At 43.7% G+C, this 12,984-nt stretch overlaps 1 protein-coding gene across 5 annotated transcripts in view; it reads left to right on the top strand.

Annotated features, from left to right (window-relative positions):
• The window catches only part of CHST8 (carbohydrate sulfotransferase 8), a 495,888-nt gene that overhangs the window by 90,317 nt on the left and 392,587 nt on the right, over positions 1 to 12,984 (top strand). The window lies entirely within an intron of this gene.

Below are 12,984 nucleotides of genomic sequence, written 5' to 3'. Positions count from 1 at the left end.
TCGGTATCGGAAGTGTAAAATAAAGAATTAAAATAAAAAATATTGTTATATTCACCTCTCCGGCGGCCCCTGGACATCAGCGGGAGGATCCGGCGTCCGGCACGGCTTCTTTCTTCAAAATGCGCGCCTTCAGGACCTGTGGAATGACGTCCCGGCTTCTGATTGGTCGCGTGCCGCCCATGTGACCGCCACGCGACCAATCAGAAGCCGCGACGTCATTCCTCAGGTCCTAGAAGGCGCTCATTCTAGGACTTTAGCTGAGGAATGACGTCGCGGCTTCTGATTGGTCGCGTGGCGGTCACATGGGCGGCACGCGACCAATCAGAAGCCGGGACGTCATTCCACAGGTCCTGAAGGCGCGCATTTTGAAGAAAGAAGCCGTGCCGGACGCCGGATCCTCCCGCTGATGTCCAGGGGCCGCCGGAGAGGTGAATATAACAATATTTTTTATTTTAATTCTTTATTTTACACTTTAATATGGATCCCAGGGCCTGAAGGAGAGTTTCCTCTCCTTCAGACCCTGGGATCCATGAGGATACATTCCGATACTTGATGTCCCATTGACTTGTATTGGTATCGGATATCGGTATCGGCGATATCCGATATTTTTCGGGTATCGGCCGATACTATCCGATACCGATACTTTCAAGTATCGGACGGTATCGCTCAACACTAGTCCTAAGACAAAACAATGAATGTGTTTCATAAACAAATGTTGCAATATCAAAAGGTGGGATTTTGACATTGTATGAAACTAAATTTTGTCTTTAAAAAACAAACAAAAACAAAAGCATGCACCTGTAGCATCTAAGTACTATAGAATGGGGTGGATTGGAGAAGCAAAACCTGATACCTGCATTTATGCATTTATTCATTACTTTCTATGGGGGAAAAAATGCTGCAAAAACACTGAAAGAAGTGACATGCTGCAGTGTGCAAAAATGTAACAGTTTTCCAATTTAGTCATGAAAAAAAAAACTATGCATGTGCATGAGATTTCTGAAATCTCATAGCTTTTGCTGGTACTGTAAAACGCAGCTACTTCATTTCGTTTCGTCCACCAGAAATCTCACTCCAGTCGCCTGAATAGAGTGAGAAGTCTGGCATAACGCGTGGAAGGGCACGCCACGGCTTAGATTATCCAGATTCTTAAAGAAGTGTGTACCTCTTCAGGAATTAAGAGTACCTGACTCCAGCAGGCCACCTCATCCGGACCACCAAGAAAAACAACGGTCCTGATGAATCGGGCATTACATGTTGCAATTCTACTTGCCTAGTGATTAGTTTTGCATTCAGGATAGTGATGGAACAGTGAAAACTCAGGATATTGTAAATGAATGTGTAGCGCCACCATAAGGTGAAAACATTAGTGCACTCCTTCATTTTAAGTCACTCTTTAGAATGATCTGTTTTCTGTGTACTATTTCTGGTCATTAAATGACCTAAGGTAAATCCTTCATTTTGGCAAGTTTTCCCCTCTGAAGTCTCTGTCTTTAATTTTCAGTTGTCTCTGAGCTGTTGGGTATAGACTAGCTGCTATGGTGTCTACCATACACAGCACACACAGACATGATGGATTCCTGCTCTCATGTCTCTTTGTAGCACAGGTTCAGAAGCAGCAGCATGGCGGACATTGTAAAGCAGTATTGAGCAGTGTAGCTGTGAATCAGCTGGATTCACAGCTACAATGATCAGTACTACTGTATATCTTACTAGGGTAAGATAATACACTAGAAAACATAAGCGGGATCTGTTTCATTCTGTTCTTCACACACTTTTCTAGGCAGCTGTATTCTGACACCTTAGGCTACGTTCACATTAGCGTTGTGCGGGGCAGTGTTGGGCGCTGCCGCAGCGACGCATGCGTCATGCGCCCCTATATTTAACATGGGGGGCGCATGGACATGCGTTGTCTTGCGTTTTGTGACGCATGCGTCATTTTGGCGCAACTGTCAGGGCGCAGAGGACGCTGCATGATGCAGTTTTTTTCTGCGCCAAAAATCATGCAAAAATGAACGCATGCGTCACAAAACTCTGTGTTGTGCATGCGTTTTTGCATGCGTTGTGCGTTGCGTCACCGACGCTGCCCCGCACAACACTAATGTGAACGTAGCCTTAGCAAGCTGTTTGGCTGCTGTTTTAAGAAGAATGGATAAGTTTAGGAGGTGGGAGAAGTGTCTCCTAAGTGGAGAAAGAAGCATTTGCCGCAAGATGCAGCAATCCACTTAAAGTGTCTTGTCTGTGTATATTGTATTTGTATCATTTCATGAACTTTGTGTCCTTGGATGACGGAGGGCAGAAAGTTTGAAAAGTTTTAAAAAAAGTTACATTAAATCCCAACTGCAACTCCTGTCGCCAATTGTAGGGAATCCTAATAACCTACTACTCATTCTTTTGTAGTTTCTCTTTTTCCTTCTTTCAAATCGGATTCCATTGGGTTTTGCAAGTTATAGCAACAATTGGATGTGACAGGCAATTAATACTCAGTAGCAAACTAAGAGAAAAAATAACCCTCTTAGACAGGCAGGTCCCTTGTACTTTCAAATCATCTCAAAAGATTAATGAGTTTAGTGATTTACTTGCTTGCACAACCAAAAAGCAGTAGAAAGTGTGCGCCGCGCCGTGTTTTATCCCCCTGCATTAAAGAGACGGAAATACAGTTATTTGATCTGCTCTAATTGGACTAAAAATAGAAGTTTTATCTCCAGTAAAAGTCTAATTATAACTTTGTAAGTTCTTCCTGCTCTTTATGTTGTAAATCGCCCACCGTGCAATGATGCAAAGTGCAGACATTTTTCAATAAGTCCAATGCCAAATCCTAGGTTAACTGAAGCCCCTTTCTCCCCCACCTTCATCAATATATTAAATTAAAAAGTCTGAGAGTATGCTGCAATACCAGACGCAACCTGTGGGTTACGGGGGTGCCATTTGTGGGGAAAATTTTTTTTTTTAAATTATCTAATACGCATATATCTGCAAGGAAAATGGAGAGGATCCACAATGCCCATTCTGAAAGCCATTGAATCAAACGTTATCCAGAAGAAGTCAATGGGAGTAAGTGCAATAGTTGAGCAAGATGAATAAATTAGAGAAATGGCAATCTAAACTCAACTAAAATGAAGCAACTTTGAATATAGTTTTCATTAATAGACTTATGTTGTTTTGTGTTGACAGCGCTTAATGCAGTGATAATGTCTCCATAGTAACAGACAACAAATAATCTCTGTGTAGTCTGAATTTGGAGTCATATGTTATGTTTGCTAATGACAGGTGTTATGAAGGCAATCCAGAAACACAGTGTGCTTAGCGATCAGAGCGCACACAGTGATCTGACAAATACCCAAAAATACAAGAACGAGCTCTGAGACGTGGAAACTCTGTAGACTGCACACCTGATCCTATCCTAAACACAACTAAAAGCGGCTGTGGATTGCGCCTAACAACTACCTAGGCAACTCGGCACAGCCTAAGAAACTAGCTAGCCTGAAGATAGAAAAATAGGCCTGACTTGCCCCAGAGAAATTCCCCAAAGGAAAAGGCAGCCCCCCACATATAATGACTGTGAGTAAGATGAAAAGACAAAACGTAGGGATGAAATAGATTCAGCAAAGTGGGGCCCGATATTCTAGGACAGAGCGAGGACAGTAAAGCGAACTTTGCAGTCTACAAAAAACCCTAAAGCAAAACCACGCAAAGGGGGCAAAAAAAACCCACCGTGCCGAACTAACGGCACGGCGGTACACCCTTTGCGTCTCAGAGCTTCCAGCAAAACAAAAGACAAGCTGGACAGAAAAAAAGCAACAAAAAAGCAAAAAGCACTTAGCTATACAGAGCAGCAGGTCACAGGAACAATCAGGAGAAGCTCAGATCCAACACTGAAACATTGACAAGGAGCAAGGATAGCAGCATCAGGCGGAGTTAAGTAATGAAGCAGTTAACGAGCTCACCAGAACACCTGAGGGAGGAAGCTCAGAAGCTGCAGTACCACTTGTGACCACAGGAGTGAATTCAGCCACAGAATTCACAACAGTACCCCCCCCTTGAGGAGGGGTCACCGAACCCTCACCAGAGCCCCCAGGCCGACCAGGATGAGCCGCATGAAAGGCACGAACAAGATCGGAAGCATGAACATCAGAGGCAATAACCCAGGAATTATCTTCCTGAGCATAACCCTTCCATTTAACCAGATACTGGAGTTTCCGTCTAGAAACACGAGAATCCAAAATCTTCTCCACAATATACTCCAATTCCCCCTCCACCAAAACCGGGGCAGGAGGCTCAACAGATGGAACCATAGGTGCCACGTATCTCCGCAACAACGACCTATGGAATACATTATGTATGGAAAAGGAGTCTGGGAGGGTCAAACGAAAAGACACAGGATTGAGAACCTCAGAAATCCTATACGGACCAATAAAACGAGGTTTAAATTTAGGAGAGGAAACCTTCATAGGAATATGACGAGAAGATAACCAAACCAGATCCCCAACACGAAGTCGGGGACCCACACGGCGTCTGCGATTAGCGAAAAGTTGAGCTTTCTCCTGGGACAAGATCAAATTGTCCACTTCCTGAGTCCAGATCTGCTGCAACCTATCCACCACAGAATCCACACCAGGACAGTCCGAAGACTCAACCTGTCCTGAAGAGAAACGAGGATGGAACCCAGAATTGCAAAAAAATGGAGAAACCAAGGTAGCCGAGCTGGCCCGATTATTAAGGGCGAACTCAGCCAACGGCAAAAAGGACACCCAATCATCCTGGTCTGCAGAAACAAAACATCTCAGATATGTTTCCAAGGTCTGATTGGTTCGTTCGGTCTGGCCATTAGTCTGAGGATGGAAAGCCGAGGAAAAGGATAGGTCAATGCCCATCCTACCACAAAAGGCTCGCCAAAACCTTGAAACAAACTGGGAACCTCTGTCAGAAACAATATTCTCAGGAATGCCATGCAACCGAACCACATGCTGAAAGAACAAAGGTACCAAATCAGAGGAGGAAGGCAATTTAGCCAAGGGCACCAGATGGACCATTTTAGAAAAGCGATCACAGACCACCCAAATGACTGACATCTTTTGAGAAACGGGAAGGTCAGAAATGAAATCCATCGAAATATGTGTCCAAGGCCTCTTTGGGACCGGCAAGGGCAAAAGCAACCCACTGGCACGAGAACAGCAGGGCTTAGCCCTAGCACAAATCCCACAGGACTGCACAAAAGTACGTACATCCCGTGACAGAGATGGCCACCAGAAGGATCTAGCCACTAACTCTCTGGTACCAAAGATTCCAGGATGACCAGCCAACACCGAACAATCAAGTTCAGAGATAAGTTTATTAGTCCACCTATCAGGGACGAACAGTTTCTCTGCTGGACAACGATCAGGTTTATTCGCCTGAAATTTTTGCAGCACCCGCCGCAAATCAGGGGAGATGGCAGACACAATGACTCCTTCCTTGAGGATACCCGCTGGCTCAGATAAACCCGGAGAGTCGGGCACAAAACTCCTAGACAGAGCATCCGCCTTCACATTTTTAGAGCCCGGAAGGTACGAAATCACAAAGTCGAAGCGGGCAAAAAATAACGACCAACGGGCCTGTCTAGGATTCAAGCGCTTGGCAGACTCGAGATAAGTCAAGTTCTTATGATCAGTCAATACCACCACGCGATGCTTAGCTCCTTCAAGCCAATGACGCCACTCCTCGAATGCCCACTTCATGGCCAGCAACTCTCGATTGCCCACATCATAATTACGCTCAGCGGGCGAAAACTTCCTGGAAAAGAAAGCACATGGTTTCATCACTGAGCAATCAGAACCTCTCTGTGACAAAACCGCCCCTGCTCCAATCTCAGAAGCATCAACCTCGACCTGGAACGGAAGAGAAACATCTGGCTGACACAACACAGGGGCAGAACAAAAACGACGCTTCAACTCCTGAAAAGCTTCCACAGCAGCAGAAGACCAATTAACCAAATCAGCACCCTTCTTGGTCAAATCGGTCAATGGTTTGGCAATGCTAGAAAAATTACAGATGAAGCGACGATAAAAATTAGCAAAGCCCAGGAACTTTTGCAGACTTTTCAGAGATGTCGGCTGAATCCAATCCTGGATGGCCTGGACCTTAACTGGATCCATCTCGATAGTAGAAGGGGTAAAGATGAACCCCAAAAATGAAACTTTCTGCACACCGAAGAGACACTTTGATCCCTTCACAAACAAAGAGTTAGCACGCAGGACCTGAAAAACTATTCTGACCTGCTTCACATGAGACTCCCAATCATCTGAGAAGATCAAAATGTCATCCAAGTAAACAATCAGGAATTTATCCAGATACTCACGGAAGATGTCATGCATAAAAGACTGAAACACAGATGGAGCATTGGCAAGTCCGAACGGCATCACTAGATACTCAAAATGACCCTCGGGCGTATTGAATGCAGTTTTCCATTCATCTCCTTGCCTGATTCTCACCAGATTATACGCACCACGAAGATCTATCTTAGTGAACCAACTAGCCCCCTTAATCCGAGCAAACAAGTCAGATAACAATGGCAAGGGATACTGAAATTTAACAGTGATCTTATTAAGAAGGCGGTAATCAATACACGGTCTCAGCGAACCATCCTTCTTGGCTACAAAGAAGAACCCTGCTCCCAGTGGTGAAGACGATGGGCGAATATGTCCCTTCTCCAGGGATTCCTTCACATAACTGCGCATAGCGGCGTGTTCGGGCACGGATAAATTAAATAATCGACCTTTAGGGAATTTACTACCAGGAATCAAATTGATAGCACAATCACAATCCCTATGCGGAGGTAGAGCATCGGACTTGGGCTCTTCAAATACATTCTGATAATCAGACAAGAACTCTGGGACCTCAGAAGGGGTGGATGACGAAATCGACAAAAATGGAACATCACCATGTACCCCCTGACAACCCCAGCTGGATACCGACATGGAATTCCAATCCAATACTGGATTATGGGTTTGTAGCCATGGCAACCCCAACACGACCACATCATGCAGATTATGCAACACCAGAAAGCGAATAACTTCCTGATGTGCAGGAGCCATGCACATGGTCAGCTGGGCCCAGTATTGAGGTTTATTCTTGGCCAAAGGGGTAGCATCAATTCCTCTCAATGGAATAGGACACCGCAAAGGCTCCAAGAAATACCCACAACGTTTAGCATAATCCAAATCCATCAGATTCAGGGCAGCGCCCGAATCCACAAACGCCATGACAGAAAACGACGACAAAGAGCATATCAAGGTAATGGACAGAAGGAATTTGGACTGTACAGTACCAATGACGGCAGACCTAGCGGACCGCTTAGTGCGCTTAGGACAATCAGAAATAGCATGAGTGGAATCACCACAGTAGAAACACAGACCATTCAGACGTCTGTATTCCTGCCGTTCAACTCTAGTCATAGTCCTATCGCACTGCATAGGCTCAGGTTTAACCTCAGGCAGTACCGCCAAATGGTGCACAGATTTACGCTCGCGCAAGCGTCGACCGATCTGAATGGCCAAAGACAAAGACTCATTCAAACCAGCAGGCATAGGAAATCCCACCATGACATCCTTAAGAGCCTCAGAGAGACCCTTTCTGAACAAAGCTGCCAGCGCAGATTCATTCCACTGAGTGAGTACTGACCATTTCCTAAATTTCTGACAATATACTTCTATATCATCCTGACCCTGGCACAAAGCCAACAAATTTTTCTCAGCCTGATCCACTGAATTAGGCTCATCGTACAGCAATCCGAGCGCCAGGAAAAACGCATCGACACTACTCAATGCAGGGTCTCCTGGCGCAAGAGAAAATGCCCAGTCTTGAGGGTCGCCGCGCAAAAAAGAAATAATAATCAAAACCTGTTGAATAGGATTACCAGAAGAATGAGGTTTCAAGGCCAGAAATAGCTTACAATTATTTTTGAAACTTAGAAACTTAGTTCTATCAACAAAAAACAAATCAGGAATAGGAATTCTTGGTTCTAACATAGATTTCTGATCAATAGTATCTTGAATTTTTTGTACATTTATAACGAGATTATCCATTGAAGAGCACAGACCCTGAATATCCATGTCCACACCTGTGTCCAGAATCACCCAAATGTCTAGGGGAAAAAAAAAAAAAGTGAACACAGAGCAGAAAAAAAAAAAATGATGTCAGAACTTTTTCTTTCCCTCTATTGAGAATCATTAGTTTGGCTCCTTGTACTGTTATGTTTGCTAATGACAGGTGTTATGAAGGCAATCCAGAAACACAGTGTGCTTAGCGATCAGAGCGCACACAGTGATCTGACAAATACCCAAAAATACAAGAACGAGCTCTGAGACGTGGAAACTCTGTAGATTGCACACTTGATCCTATCCTAAACACAACTAAAAGCGGCTGTGGATTGCGCCTAACAACTACCTAGGCAACTCGGCACAGCCTAAGAAACTAGCTAGCCTGAAGATAGAAAAATAGGCCTGACTTGCCCCAGAGAAATTCCCCAAAGGAAAAGGCAGCCCCCCACATATAATGACTGTGAGTAAGATGAAAAGACAAAACGTAGGGATGAAATAGATTCAGCAAAGTGGGGCCCGATATTCTAGGACAGAGCGAGGACAGTAAAGCGAACTTTGCAGTCTACAAAAAACCCTAAAGCAAAACCACGCAAAGGGGGCAAAAAAAACCACCGTGCCGAACTAACGGCACGGTGGTACACCCTTTGCGTCTCAGAGCTTCCAGCAAAACAAAAGACAAGCTGGACAGAAAAAAAGCAACAAAAAAGCAAAAAGCACTTAGCTATACAGAGCAGCAGGTCACAGGAACAATCAGGAGAAGCTCAGATCCAACACTGAAACATTGACAAGGAGCAAGGATAGCAGCATCAGGTGGAGTTAAGTAATGAAGCAGTTAACGAGCTCACCAGAACACCTGAGGGAGGAAGCTCAGAAGCTGCAGTACCACTTGTGACCACAGGAGTGAATTCAGTCACAGAATTCACAAGTCATATTCCCTTCCTTATGCCCCTTATTCTGTGTGTGTTGTAAAAGCATCAAATTAGCAATAAGAATTAAAGGGCAACTATACTGTCAACAATGTTTGCATAAATCAATAGCACTTCTGAATATAATAGAATTCTGCTTCTTTTTCCATTTATGGGCCAGGTCTCCCCTTGAAACCATTATTCTTTCTGGAAAAAAAAACGGCGCAACTCCATCTTGCTCAAAACAAATACACCAAGGTGTCCTCTGTAGAGAGAGCAGGAGTAAGGAGCAGAGTGCGGAAACAGGTAGAGGGAGACATAGAAAGATGCTGAGCCTTCCAACAAGTCTTTTATCTCACCCCAGAGCTGGATTCACATCTACACTGATTAGAACTATTGCATATCGACCTCCATACTTATGATGCTTGTATCGGCATACTAACTAACGAATGAACAGCAGGAATCCCTCATGTCTGTGTGCTGTGTATGGCTGACATCATAGCAACTAGTCTTACACCACCAGCTCAAAGTCAATTGCAGATTAAACGCTAGAACCTGCAGAGGGAACGCCTGGTGAAAATCCAGGATACAAATGCTATAATCACCAGATATAGTGTTATTCCTCATCCACACAGAACAGCTTATTCTGCAAAATTACTAAAAAGTATATTTCCCCTTTAAGTATCAGACCACAAAGGTTTTTTTTGTAGTCTGTTACCATAGAGACATACCGATCTCCGTAGGAGCTGTAGATGCAATACCGAAGGATATTTTTCTTCAGGACAATTTGGAAACTTTATTTTTTTTTCAGGAGGACGTGGCCTTTAAAGAAGATTTTGCCTTGTTTGTGATTGTTCTCATTACTGACTATGTTTGGGTAATGTGAGTACAATACACAATTGTTTGCCCAGGCTCCCTTATGTCTTGTGATCCAGTGTAACGTGGGTCTCCTGGGAATGAAGCGGTGATGAGCGCTGTCTCACAGACGTACATAATTACAGCTTTGTCTGTCTAGTAGAATCATCAGTCACTGGCGGCAGTGATGGTTACTGTATTCAAGAGGTAAAGTGCAGATCCAGAGACGTGGAACATTCAGGGCTTGTGTCACGGGACCATAATTACATTGCTGAAGCAAAAACGCCAAAACTCCTTCTGTTATACAGCCTTGGTGCATGAGTCGGCACATAATAAATACTTGCAGATGCAGATATACTGTATATGAATACACAGGAGCGGATACATATGTATACACAGGAGCGGATACATATGTATACACAGGAGCAGATACATATGTATACACAGGAGCGGATATATATGTATTCACAGGAGCGGATACATATTTATACACAGGAGCGGATACATATGTATACACAGGAACGGATAAATATTTATACACAGGAGCAGATACATATGAATACACAGGAGCTGATACATATGTATACACAGGAGCTGATACATATGTAAACACAGGAGCAGATACATATGTATACACAGGAGCGAATACATATGTATACACAGGAGCGGATAAATATTTATACACAGGAGCAGATACATATGAATACACAGGAGCTGATACATATGTATACACAGGAGCTGATACATATGTATACACAGGAGCAGATACATATGTATATACAGGAGCTGATACATATGTATACACAGGAGCTGATACATATGTATACACAGGAGCGAATACATATGTATACACAGGAGCGGATAAATATTTATACACAGGAGCAGATACATATGAATACACAGGAGCTGATACATATGTATACACAGGAGCTGATATATACAGTCATGGCCAAAAGTATTGACACCCCTGCAATTCTGTCAGATAATACTCATTTTCTCCATGCTTCACGGTGGGAGTCCATCCGTTCACCTTTTCTGCGTCCCACAAAGACACGGTGGTTGGCACCAAAGATCTCAAATTTGGACTCATCAGACCAAAGCACAGATTTCCACTGGTCTAATGTCCATTCCTTGTGTTCTTTAGCCCAAACAATTCTCTTCTGCTTGTTGTCTGTCCTTAGCAGTGGTTTCCTAGCAGCTATTTTACCATGAAGGCCTGCTGCACAAAGTCTCCTCTTAACAGTTGTTGTAGAGATGTGTCTGCTGCTAGAACTCTGTGTGGCATTGACCTGGTCTCTAGTCTGAGCTGCTGTTAACCTGCGATTTCTGAGGCTGGTGACTCGGATAAACTTATCCTCAGAAGCAGAGGTGACTCTTGGTCTTCCTTTCCTGGGGCGGTCCTCATGTGAGCCAGCTTCTTTGTAGCGCTTGATGGTTTTTGCCACTGCACTTGGGGACACTTTCAAAGTTTTCCCAATTTTTCGGACTGACTGACCTTCATTTCTTAAAGTAATGATGGCCACTCGTTTTTCTTTACTTAGCTGCTTTTTTCTTGCAATAATACAAATTCTAACAGTCTCTTCAGTAGGACTATCAGCTGTGTATCCACCAGACTTCTGCACGACACAACTGATGGTCCCAACCCCATTTATAAGGCAAGAAATCCCACTTAATAAACCTGACAGGGCACACCTGTGAAGTGAAAACCATTCCCGATGACTACCTCTTGAAGCTCATCAAGAGAATGCCAAGCAGTCATCAAAGCAAAAGATGGCTACTTTAACTTTGAAGGACAAAGAATATAAGACATAATTTCAGTGGTTTCACACTTTTTTTTGTTAAGTATATAATTCCATATGTGCTAATTCATAGTTTTGATGCCTTCAGTGTGAATTTACAATTTTCATAGTCATGAAAATACAGAAAAATCTTTAAATTAGAAGGTGTGTCCAAACTTTTGGTCTGTACTGTAGTTCTGGGCTGTTTCTTGACCTTTCTCAGAATCATCCTGACCCCATGTGGCGAGATCTTACATGGAGCCCCAGACCGATGAAGATTGACAGTCATCTTTTTTTTTCCATTTTCTAATAATTATGCCAGCAGTTGTTGCCTTCTCACCAAGCTACTTGCCTATTGTCCTGTAGCCTATCCCCACCTTGTGCAAGTCTTCAATTGTGTCCCTGTTGTCATTAGACAGCTGTTTGGACTTGGCCATGGTGGAGAGGTTGGAGTGCGATTGAGTGTGTGGACAGGTATCGTTTATACAGGTAACGAGTTCACACAGGTGCAATTAATACAGATAATGAGTGCAGAGTAGGAGGCTTCTTACAGAAAAAACTTAACAGGTCTGTGAGAGGCAGAATTCTTGCTGGTTGGTCGGTGATCAGATACTTATTTCATGCAATAAAATGCTAAATTAATTATGTAAAAAATCATACAATTGGACTTTCTAGATTTTATTTTTAGGTTCTATCTCTCACAGATGAAGTGTACCTATCTATCTATATAATCGTCTAATGAGTATACTTCCGTCTGTCTGTAATGGAAATCCCACGTAGCCGACAGGCTTTGTCCGGCCGAGAATTTGCCCCTACCTACTCTCCTCCAGTCAGTGCCCCCTCCCTACTCCCCTCCAGTCAGCGCCAGTGTGTCGCCCCATCCCGGACCAACTTTTTACTATTTTTGTTGCCTATGCAGCATCAATAGTAAAAATATATAATGTTAAAAATAATTTAAAAAAATAAAAAATTGTGCTATTCTCACCTTCCGACTTCCACTGATGCATGCGATGCTGCCGCCAGCTTCTGTTCCCAAGAAAAAGAAGACTGACAGCACTCACTTATTGGGGCGCCAGGTCCGCATCCAGGGAACCTTCCTGGATCATCCACATAGTCCAAAGAGAAACAAAAGACCAGCGCTCCATCCGGATGTAGTATTCCAACGTGCAAACTTTATTGAGCCATGCTTGATAAAGACCTCCGGGTCGAAACGTCGCTGTTACATGGCTCAATAAAGTTTGCACGTTGGAATACTACATCCGGATGGAGCGCTGGTCTTTTGTTTCTCTTTGAGCTTCTGTTCCCAGTGATGCATTGCAAAATTACCCAGATGACTTAGCGGTCTCGCCTGTGTTATATACTACGTGG

This window comes from Ranitomeya imitator, chromosome 9 (genome assembly GCF_032444005.1).
Source record: "Ranitomeya imitator isolate aRanImi1 chromosome 9, aRanImi1.pri, whole genome shotgun sequence".
Classification (NCBI taxonomy): domain Eukaryota; kingdom Metazoa; phylum Chordata; class Amphibia; order Anura; family Dendrobatidae; genus Ranitomeya; species Ranitomeya imitator.
Note: the sequence above shows the minus strand (reverse complement) of the source record. Positions and strands in the feature narration are given on the sequence as shown.